We start from the raw sequence: 12612 nt of genomic DNA on the forward strand, positions 1-12612 counted from the left end.
CATCAGTGGTCAGGGCAGGCATTGGGTGTGCCGACTTCACTACAATTGAAATCAATGGGAGCAACACTGTTCTCTTTCACTTCCTGCTTCTCTTAGGCCGGTGTCACGTGAGCGTAAGTGCATCTATGTGCGCAATAGGCGTGTTTTACTGTACCTTTTGCATGCAAAAAAACCATGTGACCATGCTCCCATCCATTGAAATGGGCAATTAGTTTAAGTAGTTCAATATGTGTTCTTTCCTGCACAAATGCGCAGGAAAATAGAGCATGCTAGTATTTTTTAGTGTGAACAAAATGCACACGTGAAATAAGCTCATGGGAATTAACCCACTGAAGTCAGTGGATTCTATTCACTGCATGTGAATATTTTTCGTGCGTAGCACTCTGCACAAATACGTTCAGCCCTAGGGCTTATTCACCGGAGCGTATATCGGCCTCCGTTTTCATGATATATGCTACCATCTGAGCTGTGTTCCCCCTTGCTGTCTCTCTGCCTCTCTCCTCCCCTCCGACTGTTTGCAATAGGAGGGGGCAGAGTGGAGCTAAGCCCCCGCCCCTCTCCGCCCCTCTCCGCCCCTTGTCCACAGCCAGCAATTGGAGAGAGAGAGAGGGAGGGACAGAGCTTAGCTCCACCCTACGCCGCCCCTTCCCATTGCAAACAGTCAGATGGGAGGAGAGAGGCAGAGAGTCAGCGAGGGAGACGGAAGGGGGAAGACAGCTCAGATGGTAGCATATATCAGTTGGCCTTGAAAACGGTCAGGATGGCATGTGCACTGACACAGGGCTGGACAATCAGCTGATGGACAGGGGTTACGAGTGGCAGAACCATTTTCATTATTGAAGACAACAACTTCCCTGGTGGTCTAGTGGTTAGGATTCGGCGCTCTCACCGCCGCGGCCCGGGTTCGATTCCCGGTCAGGGAACATGACCTTTTTTTAATACTATTCTAGGTCTGCAAGGGTATAGTGACTCCTTAGGGAGAGCAGCTAGTGAGAAAACTTATAAGGCCATCCATGCTCTTCTGGAAAATTTATGCAAATGGAACAATGCCTTTACAGCAGCACCTATTGGAAGGTGGAATTGAAAATGATAAAAAATCCTGCGCTCATAGGAAGGTCAAGTGACACTTAACTAGAAACATAAATAGTGTTTCAAGGCAAACAGTGGAGACTTACTTTGAAGGAGGGGGATATGATAGACACAGAAGCCCGCTCCTGGTGATGGTGTTCCAAGTATAGATAGAATCCTCCAATAGTTCGATGAACTTCAGTTGATCGTTTATTTCTGGCAACGCATTTCATTGCACGGCGGCATCTTTATCAAGCCTTAAAAACATAGAAAATGACAAACCATTTATTTATCATAGGGTAGTTTATCTATTCCATTCCTGTACCTGTTGGCGTGAGTCGCTTCTGAGCGTCTTCCTCTCACTACAGAGGGGAAGGGGCGGTCCTACGACGACATTGTGTGATGATGTCATCACAAGGGCATGCCTTTACTATCACTGCGGGTCAACTCCTGGAACACACGACTTGCGAGCTTACTGAATGGTGGTGGGCGCTGCAGAATAAGTTGGCACTATACAAATAATTATTATTATTACTGTGACATTGCATAGGGGGCGTTATCCTGCATCTAATGATAAATGAATTAGATGATGTGTACGTCAGCGCTCCAGGAGATTCGGGGCTAATGACGCCAATATGGGGAGAGCGCTTCGTTAAGTTTCTGTAGTGTAGTGGTTATCACAGTCGCCCAACACATGAAAGGTCCCCGGGCAGAAACACTTTTTTTTTTTTTAAACTTTTTTTATTAGGAACACAAGAATATAAATCATATTACTCAGTGACAAAGCTGAATGTAACATGGAATAGATTATATAAAACATGGTATAATGTAACACGCTTGAATAAGGTATTTGGTAGAGCATTCTTTAGGTTCTAAATAGGAAAACTAACGGGGTCACAAGTCGATTATTTAATGCTAATTGCAAAAGTAAGTGCACCCCTGTGTAATGTAACTTTCCGGTGTCGTACAAGCGTGAAATTTGGTGCAAGCGTTCTTTAGGTTCTAAGTGATGAGAGTGGGAAGGGTGGCATGTTCTGCAGAGGGACATCGCTACATGCAGTCTGAGGAGACTCCTCTATGTCTATACATATTTTATGCCTTGGTACCTATAAAGTAACCTTGACTACATAACATTTTCCATGTGAACAACATGTAAACTCCTGTATCAAAATAACTCAGGGGAGGCCGGGTATGTCCGCTAGTAGATAGATATATATTAGATAGATAGATGGATAGATAGATAGATAGATAGATAGATAGATAGATATGAGATAGATAGATAGATAGATATGAGATAGATAGATATGACATAGATAGATAGATAGATATGAGATAGATAGATATGACATAGATAGATAGATAGATATGAGATAGATAGATAGATAGATAGATAGATAGATAGATAGATAGATATGAGATAGATAGATAGATATGAGATAGATAGATAGATAGATATGAGATAGATAGATATGAGATAGATAGATATGAGATAGATAGATAGATATGAGATAGATAGATAGATAGATATGAGATAGATAGATAGATATGAGAGAGAGAGATAGATAGATAGATAGATAGATATGAGATAGATAGATAGATATGAGATAGATAGATAGATAGATAGATATGAGATAGATAGATAGATAGATAGATATGAGATAGATAGATAGATATGAGATAGATAGATATGACATAGATAGATAGATAGATATGAGATAGATAGATAGATAGATAGATAGATATGAGATAGATAGATAGATATGAGATAGATAGATAGATATGAGATAGATAGATATGAGATAGATAGATAGATATGAGATAGATAGATAGATAGATAGATAGATATGAGATAGATAGATAGATATGAGAGAGAGAGATAGATAGATAGATAGATAGACAGATAGATATGAGATAGATAGATAGATAGGAGATAGATAGATAGATATGAGATAGATAGATAGATAGATATGAGATAGATAGATAGATAGATAGATATGAGATAGATATGAGATAGATAGATAGATATGAGATAGATAGATAGATATGAGATAGATAGATAGATAGATAGATAGATAGATAGATAGATAGATAGATAGATATGAGATAGATAGATAGATATGAGATAGATAGATATGAGATAGATAGATATGAGATAGATAGATAGATATGAGATAGATAGATAGATATGAGATAGATAGATATGAGATAGATAGATATGAGATAGATAGATAGATATGAGATAGATAGATAGATAGATAGATAGATAGATAGATAGATAGATATGAGATAGATAGATAGATATGAGATAGATAGATAGATAGATAGATAGATATGAGATAGATAGATAGATATGAGATAGATAGATAGATAGATATGAGAGATAGATAGATAGATAGATAGATATGAGATAGATAGATATGAGATAGATAGATAGATATGAGATAGATAGATAGATAGATAGATATGAGATAGATAGATAGATAGATAGATAGATAGATAGATAGATAGATAGATAGATAGATAGATAGATAGATATGAGATAGATAGATAGATATGGGATAGATAGATAGATAGATATGGGATAGATAGATAGATAGATAGATAGATAGATATGGGATAGATAGATAGATAGATAGATAGATAGATAGATAGATAGATAGATAGATAGATAGATTAGATTACAACTCTTTTAAAAAACACACATTGTTTTCTGTCACCGTACTCCGACTTTGTTCATTGTTTTATCAATTGGGCCTTGGGTGTAGGAACACTGTAGCCTTTATTAGTTTTATCTGTTTTTGAGCATTTATTCAATTTCTTTGGGAGCAAATGTAACTAAAAAAATACCTGCAATTCAGACCTTCTATATCTTTTTTTACAGGACTCAGCATGCAGTGATATTTTAATAGTTCGCATTTTTACAAACATGGCGATACTAAGTATGTGGGGTTTTTCATTGTTTCAAATTTTTTGGGTGAAAAATAAGGGAAAGGTTTTGTTTTGTTTGTTTTCTTTACTTTTACTATTTTTTTAGCATTTACATTTTTTTCTTTTATTGAACTTTTTCTACATTGTTATTTAGTTCCTATAGTAGATTTGCACAGGTGAGCATTTGATGGCTTGTACTATATAATATCATACTTAAGTACGGTAGTATATAGTGACTGTTCAGACACATGGTCAGCTTTGATGGCAGCATCTAAATAGTTAACTGCCACAATCAGAGCTAGCGCCAATCATCGCAGTTGCCAGCTGCTGTAAGCTGTCAATCACCGAGTATGGAATGGACTTGGCTTCCAAGGCTGCTCCATACACCCTTAACAACCACATGACCCGTGCGTTGTATGTGTAGATATATATATATATATATATATATATATATGTATATAGATAGATAGATAGATAGATATATGTATAAATGTGTGTGTGTATATATATATATATAAAAAATAAAATAGTAAAAGTAAAAAATATATATATACTCGTGGTTTAAAATTCTTAATTGCTCCAGTATTTGTTGCCTGGTGTTGAAGAGCGCTAATTCTAAATTTTACTCAAATCGGACCAGAACTGCGAATTTGTATATAACACAAAAAAACAAGTGGATTTTGCGTTTTACATATAAGATTTATGGCATTCAGGGCTCCCAAACACTTACTTTTGCGTTTTCTGTTAACGCGATTGGCAATGAAATTTTCTAATGTTACAAAACGCGACAATGCACCAAAAACGCAATAGCATTGTGTTGCGTTTTTTACATTAGAAAGTCCCATTGACAATCGCGTTAACAGAAAACGCAAACGTAAGTGTGTGGGAACCCTTATACTGTAAAAATATGCAGTAGATGTGTAAAATGGGAATATGGACAAGGGTGCTGCTGTGTTTGGAAGAAAGCTGATATTTTTCCAGCCCTGGACACCCCTTTAAGGTGGACACAAATGCTGAGCTCAGAAGTGAAAAACACTGAACTACGTGTCTCAGCCAATTGCAATCACCCCAAAACGAAGTGAAGAGTTGTTGTACCATCAACGCTTTAAATCTAAACTACTACATCCGTCTACATGAAATATAAAGAATGATATCCCAAATTCCACCAAATACGTTATTCAAGTGTCTTACATTATTCCATGTTTTATATAACCTATTCTTATACGTGAACCATGTGACCTTCAGCTTTCTCACTTTGTCAATGAATATGATTTATGTTCTTTCGTTTCTTAAAGGGGTTGTCCCGCGCCGAAACGGATTTTTTTTTTCAACCCCCCCCCGTTCGGCGCGAGACAACCCCGATGCAGGGACTTAAAAAAAAAAAAACGCACAGCGCTTACCTGAATCCCCGCGCTCCGGTGACTTCTTACTTACCGGTTGAAGATGGCCGCCGGGATCTTCTCCCTCGGTGGACCGCAGGGCTTCTGTGCGGTCCATTGCCGATTCCAGCCTCCTGATTGGCTGGAATCGGCACGTGACGGGGCGGGGCTACACGGAGCCGGCATCCTGCACGAGCGGCCCCATTGAGATAAGAAGAAGACCCGGACTGCGCAAGCGCGGCTAATTTGGCCATTAGACGCCGAAAATTAGACGGCTCCATGGAAACGAGGACGCTAGCAACGGAGCAGGTAAGTGAAAAACTTCTTATAACTTCTGTATGGCTCATAATTAATGCACAATGTACATTACAAAGTGCATTAATATGGCCATACAGAAGTGTATAGACCCACTTGCTGCCGCGGGACAACCCCTTTAATAAAATAAGTTTAAAAAACTGTTTCTGCCCGGTTTCGAACCGGGGACCTTTCGCGTGTTAGGCGAACGTGATAACCACTACACTACAGAAACTTAATTAGAGTAAAAGCTTTGGGGTTGGGAGGGTGTAGTGTAGAAGTGCCCCTGTCATGTTTGCACTATGTCTGCGATGGTGAACCTCCTAGAGGCCAAGTGCCCAAACTGCAACCCAAAACCCGCTTATTCATCAAAAAGTGTGAACACGGCTGTTTACACGGGACAATTATCGCACAAAATTTTTGCAATAATTTTGCAGTGTAAATGCAAAAAAAAATCACTCACTACTCGCTTGCAGCTCGTTATCGCTGACTTTCAGAGCTTAAAGAGATGGGCGTGAGTGTAACGATGGTCGTCGCTACAGAGCACAGTTGCGCAAGAACTATTGCTGGATTGCTGGCTTATTGTTCCGTGTATACGCTCAGCGCTTCACATAGAAGGTGAATCGCTGGGCAAGAAGCCTAGGATCCAGCGATGAAAGGGCCATTTACACGACACAGAAGCGGGCATCACTGGGATGCGCTGTTGGGCATCATTTGCTGACAGCCCGTCTACATGGGGCAGAACTTTGTCTGTGTTAACGCTCTGTACTAGCGCTAACGACCTTAGCGGTGAGATCAGCGCTCATGCAGTCATTTGCCCGACTGTTATCTGTGCTGGGGTGATGGCACGCATGCCCACAGAGAGGGCTCTGAGTGCCCCCTTTGGCACACATGCCATAGTTTTGCCACCACATTATGATAGCATTTTCAGCATGTAGCTGAAGTTAGGGGTACACCACTCTCCAATATGTCCTGAATGAAGCGGCACCCCCCCATGATCCAAGCCACCTGATGCAGACCTCGGCAACCATGGCTCATGCCTCAAGCACACTTCATCCAGCGGTGCTCTAGGTGTGCTGAACGGATATAGAGAAAGTTTCAAAAGTCCGCAGACTTTCTCTATTTCAAATTCATGTTGAGAACCTACAACCTAGCCCTACACTATGCCAAACAAGCCTACTTCACCTCTCTCGCCTCCTCACTATCGCATAAGCCTAAACGACTCTTTGATACTTTTCACTCCCTTCTTAGCCCTAAACCGCAGACCCCTGTGACGGATCTCAGTGCTGAAGAGCTGGCTGCTTACTTCAAAAAGAAAATTGACAACATCCGTCAGGAAAAAAACTCCCAATCCCAGACTAGCCCTGACCCATGTCTAGTCAGTACTCCATCCAGCTCCTGCTCACTTTCAGTACTCAGACCATCGACAGAGGAAAAAGTTTCCAGATTGCTTTCCTCTGCTCTCCCCACCACCTGCACTAGCGACCCTCTTCCTTCACACCTCCTCTGATCCCTCTCCCCGGTCATCTCCCACCTCACTGCTATATTCAGTCTTTCTCTGACCTCTGGCATTTTCCCCTCCTCATTCAAACACGCCATCATATCCCCACTGCTAAAGAAACCGACTCTTGACTCGACCAATGCTGCCAACTACCAGCCTATCTCCAATCTCCCCTTCATCTCCAAGCTATTAGAACGCCTGGTTTACTCTCGCCTTATAAGCTATCTGTCAGAAAACTCTCTTCTTGACCCCTAAAGTCCGGCTTCCGATCTCCACACTCGACAGAAACCGCACCGACTAAATAGTCAAATGACCTCCTGACTGCCAAATCAAGGGGCAACTACTCCCTACTGATCCTCATCGATCTCTCTGCAGCATTTGACACTGTTGACCATAAACTCCTTCTCAGTATGCTTCGCTCCATTGGACTTAAAGACACTGCTCTCTCCTGGTTCTCCTCCTACCTATCCAACCGCTCCTTCAGTGTCCGCCTTGCTGGCTCTACCTTTCCTCCTCTTCCCCTTGCTGTTGGGGTCCCCCAGGGTTCAGTCCTTTGCCCCCTCCTCTTCTCCATCTGCAAAGCCCCCATTGGACAAACCATCATGAGATTTGGCTTTCAGTACCATCTCTATACTGCTAACACCCAGTTATACACCTCCTCTTGTGACATCACAGCAACATTCCTCCAGAACGCCACCAACTGTCTGTCCGCTGGCTCTAACATTATTTCATCTCTCTACTTAAAACTGAACCTCTCAAAAACTGACCACCTCCTGTTTCCACCTTCTACTAAACAACCTCATCCTGACATCTCCATCTCAGTGTATGGTACCACCATAACTCCCAGCACACCCGCTACCTTGGGGTTATATTCGATCTCTCCTTTACCCCCTGCATCCAATCTCTGGCCTGAACATGTCAGCTGCACCTCAAGAACATCGCAAGAATCCGCCCTTTTCTCACCGTGGACACGCTAAAAACGCTCACTGTTGCGCTCATCCACTTTCGGCTTGATCATTGCAACTTGCTGCTGATTGGCCTCCCCATACTAGGCTTTCCCTTCTCAAATCCATCCTAAATGCGGCAGCCAGGATAATCTTCCTGTCCAGCCGCTACTCGGATGCCTCTGCCCTGTGCCAGTCACTGCACTGGCTGCCCATCAAATACAGAATCCAATTTAAACTCACCACCCTCAACCATAAAGCCCTCCACAGCACCGTGCCACCCTACATTGCTTCTCTCATCTCAATTCACCACCCAGCCCACGTCCTCCGCTCTGGTAAAGAAAATCAGAATATGTGCCCCTTTAATTCAAACCTCTCATTCCCTCCTCCAAGACTTCTCCAGAGCAGCACCAGTCCTCTGGAACGTGCTACCCAAAACTATCCGGGTAATCCCTGACACACTAAACTTCAGGCGTGCTCTAAAAATGCACCTCTTCGGGGAGGCATTTCATATTTTCCAAACCAAACCCCTCTGTATTCTGCCTGATAGCATGCTCCCTGTCCTACCGACTGCAACCCCTGCTAGCCGCCATCAACCGCCCCCCTGCAGTCATACTGATTCAGCCACTATACGGCTCAATTTGACTCTTGTCTATGAGTATAGCACCCCTCATTCTCCACCTTGCCATACCATGCACATCTCCAGCCCCTTTACCTTCTGTATCACCCCATTATTTGTAGTATGTAAGTTCGTTGGAGCCCTTCATCCCTACTGTTTCCATCATCTGATTACTTCACGTAACCATGGTTTTGTTTTTATTCCCCGTCTTGTAAGCGTTACGGAATATGTTGCCACTATATACAAATAAAGATTCAAAAAGTTCAAAAGACATGGAATATCCCTTTAAGAAGAGCTTGATACTTGCTTCATTACAACGGTGTACAACTTCCCTGGTGGTCTAGTGGTTAGGATTCGGCGCTCTCACCGCCGCGGCCCGGGTTCGATTCCCGGTCAGGGAACATTTGTTTTATTTTTAGTCTTTAATATTATTTTAGGTCAGGATGAATATTGTTTCCCCTTGTGGCGAGTAGAAAGTGAGGAGACTAGATATGTATGTACAGAGAGGCAGTTTGGGGGTCTTTCCCCCTCATCAGTGTGCAGTAGGTTGTCGGCTTTATTCTTAATGCATCAATAAACAGGAAAGAACTAAATTCCGATCTGCAGGGACTTCATTATAAGGGCTGCATACACAGTAAGCTAGTGCATGTGGATTGGTGGCAGGCAGCATGTACGCATGTCATTGTGTACTTGCTGCATGTTCACATGTGCGACTCGCAGCTAATTACAGCCGTGTGAGCCGGCCTAACTTCAGCTGCATGCTGAAAGTGTAGTGCAAACAGCACATGGACACTTCTGTACTACACTGTTCCAGCCACAAGGGTCTGCATTTACTTAAGTTTCTGTAGTGTAGTGGTTATCACGTTCGCCTCACACGCGAAAGGTCCCCGGTTCGAAACCGGGCAGAAACATTTTTCTTTATTAGTCCTTTATATTTTATATTTCACATATAACAACCAGGACTACAGGAATATGTGTATCTCAAAGGGTAGTTTCACACCGGCAATCGTGATCTTTTTTCCTGCGACTTTTGAGCATCAGCGGTTTTTTCTCGCAAAAACATCACTGCTGCTTGCGATTTTCTCATATGATTTTTTTGGCGCGATCGTACTGCAATTTTTTTGGGCAAAAGTTAATAGGACTTTTTAATGTTAAAAACACATAGCATCGCACAAAAATTGCAAGTTTGCGCTTTGCGATGCGATTAAAAGGAGATTTTAAAAAAACGCACATCACAGAAAGGACAAGCCGCAAGTGAAAATATCACACATGTGAAGGAAACCATTGAAAATCATTGCTTTCATAATTTTTCATGCATCTTTACTCACTCTCTCATCGCACGAAAATAGCATGATTTTATCGTCCGTGTGAACATCATCACAAAATCGCGCAAAAAAAGAACACAGAGTCTTGCAAATCCTCCTGACTTATAGAGGTTCTATTCTTGTCAGTACAGCTTACAACCAGAAGGTGTCGCTAGAACTGTTCTTATCGGCTTCGATAGGAAAAGTGCGAAATGGTTTTGCGTGAACAGTTTTTACTTTCCTTTAGCTTTTGGTACTTTACACTTTTGATTCCTATCTTCCTCTAGCAATCAGATTTGTTTTAAAGGGGTTGCACCAAACCATAATGCCGTCCCCTCTACCTGCATGACAGGAGCAGGTGTGCCATATGCCTGCTGTCCCTCCATTGCCTTTATTGGGAAGTGCTAGAAATTGCAGAGTACAGTGTGAATCCCCCTCTAAGAACTGCTACGGATTTCTGCCACAGCTATGTAAATAATTGGCCACAGATCCGCACGTGGCTTTGGCCCTTTTCAATGAGCATAACCGCATGCGAAATTCCCGAAGTGGATTCTGCATGGAAATGGTAAAGAATCCGTGTCAAGAAGTTACATGTTACTTCATTTTTTTCCCTGTACATAGATTTAAAATCTGTCTGTGAAAAATTGCGCACTATATAGACTACGGAATGGATGAGCATTAAATGCAATGGGATGAGCATCTGCCGTGGAATCAACGTGAAATCTGTCAAAATCCACAGCAAAAAGTGGATCTTTCACACAGCGACAAAATTGCATCTGTGTTCTGTGCGATATCGCTGCGTTTTCTCGTGGCGATATCATGATTTTGTAGCGCTCTTTTGCCCGGATTTTCGGGGGGGCTTGAAACATTAGCCCTACTCTGAAAATAAGCCCTGGCTGCATTAAGAAAAAAAACAAAAACTACCAAACTACTAACGACCACATGTCTGTAAGTATGTGAGTGAGTGATTCTCATGCTCCTACTCCCTGGCAATGTCATAGCCCTGCCCCTGGCAACATCATAGCTCCACCGTCTGGCGCTGTTATGGTAGGTCCTAACACACTAATAATACAACAAAGCCGTTATTATGTCAGACACAACTTAGTGGTCCTGACAGGAGACACTGACCTACTGTCACCACAGAGATCCGGCGTGCTGAAGAGGATGTCACTGCAGTGATATCATGGCTGTGGGAGGAGCCATTCTGGAGTTTGGTTTTACTGTATACTGGATAAACTGACAGAAAGTACCAGGACCTGTGATGATGTCACCATCATGTGATCAACTGTGTGGGTGGATCACATGACCAAGGGCTCATCACTGGATTCCAGGAGCTGTGTGTGTCATGTGTGCAGTCAGCATAAGACCTCATGTCCACAGGCGGGTCGGGTTTCGTGGGCAGGAGCCCCGCCCTGGGATCCCACCCTGCCAGCGGCATGCAGACATTATTTACTAGTTTGCATGCATGCGGGTCATTCAGTGTCTCATCCATGTATGTGGATGGGAGCGCCGACATGTGGGTGCGCCGGCCGGGACATCCCCGCACAATGCGCAGTGGAGATTTTTTTTTTTTTAACCTCCTGCTTTCCCGTGGGACCTGAAGTGACAGTTCCGGGTGTGCTGCAGATCGGACGGCTTCCATTGACTTCAATTGAAGCCGTTCCTGTGGGATTCGCGACAAAACGGAGCATGCTGCGATTTGTTTTATGAAATGGAAGGTCCGGAAAACAAACCTTTAACTAAGCTGTGGGCGCCCATGATTGTCTATGGGCAGCTTGAATTCTGGATCATCTGCGCAGGTGCCTCACATGGATGCCAGAATTCAAACCCGCCCGTGAACATGAGCCCTAAATGTAGTAGAGCTGCGAGTGGCTGTTTGTCTAATGTTCTGTGCGTGTAATATGTATAGTCAGCATGGATAAATGTCATGTAGCACAGTTGTGTTTGTGACGTGCATGTCAAGTAACAAAGCAGAGTTTGTAACATGCACATGTACTGTGGCACAGCTGTGTCTGTCACGCGCATATAATGTAGTAGAACTGTGTTTGTACCATGCGCATGTCATGTCTGTCAGGCGCATGTCGTGTACCAAAGCTGTGTCTGTGATGCCCATGTCATGTAGCAGAGCTGTGTCTGTCAGGCACATGTACTGTGGCACATCTGTGTGTGTAATGTGCATGTAGCAAAGCTGTGTGGTGTATCGCAGCACCAGAAACACTGGTACTATAATTTCCTAATAATTACTAGTACATTACCTAGCAGGTGCTGTCCGCTCCGCCACACATCTTCTCTGCAGCTCCGGCATACTTGCTTGTAGTTTTCAAGTGCCACGGCTCAGCCAATCAGAGGCAGTGCTTCCTGGAGGCGGGGTTTTTGAACCCCTGACCAGAAAGCGCCATGGAAAAACGATAAGCAAGTGCGCCAGGGACCTGTGAGGAGACGTGCGGCGGAGCAGGCAGCGGCTGCTAGGTGATGTATTGTGTTTCGTTTTTTATAATGCAGCTAGGGCTTATTTTAGGGACAAACACCGCGATATTGTGCAATATGATGCAACACATAAGAAGGCTCCATAGGG

The 12612-nt window shown here is 43.0% G+C and overlaps 4 non-coding genes across 4 annotated transcripts; 3 read left to right on the top strand and 1 right to left on the bottom strand.

The window, feature by feature from the left end:
- The first annotated feature begins 851 nt into the window (after nt 1–851).
- TRNAE-CUC (transfer RNA glutamic acid (anticodon CUC)) lies at nt 852–923 on the top strand. Its single transcript has one exon. It is a non-coding gene; the product is annotated as a tRNA-Glu (tRNA).
- A 4908-nt stretch (nt 924–5831) lies between these two features.
- On the bottom strand, nt 5832–5904 carry TRNAV-AAC (transfer RNA valine (anticodon AAC)). Its single transcript has one exon. It is a non-coding gene; the product is annotated as a tRNA-Val (tRNA).
- Nucleotides 5905–9062: 3158 nt separating this feature from the next.
- TRNAE-CUC (transfer RNA glutamic acid (anticodon CUC)) lies at nt 9063–9134 on the top strand. Its single transcript has one exon. It is a non-coding gene; the product is annotated as a tRNA-Glu (tRNA).
- A 437-nt stretch (nt 9135–9571) lies between these two features.
- Nucleotides 9572–9644, top strand: TRNAV-CAC (transfer RNA valine (anticodon CAC)). The gene has a single exon. It is a non-coding gene; the product is annotated as a tRNA-Val (tRNA).
- Nucleotides 9645–12612: the final 2968 nt, after the last annotated feature.

The sequence above is a fragment of the Eleutherodactylus coqui genome, chromosome 2 (genome assembly GCF_035609145.1).
Source record: "Eleutherodactylus coqui strain aEleCoq1 chromosome 2, aEleCoq1.hap1, whole genome shotgun sequence".
Classification (NCBI taxonomy): domain Eukaryota; kingdom Metazoa; phylum Chordata; class Amphibia; order Anura; family Eleutherodactylidae; genus Eleutherodactylus; species Eleutherodactylus coqui.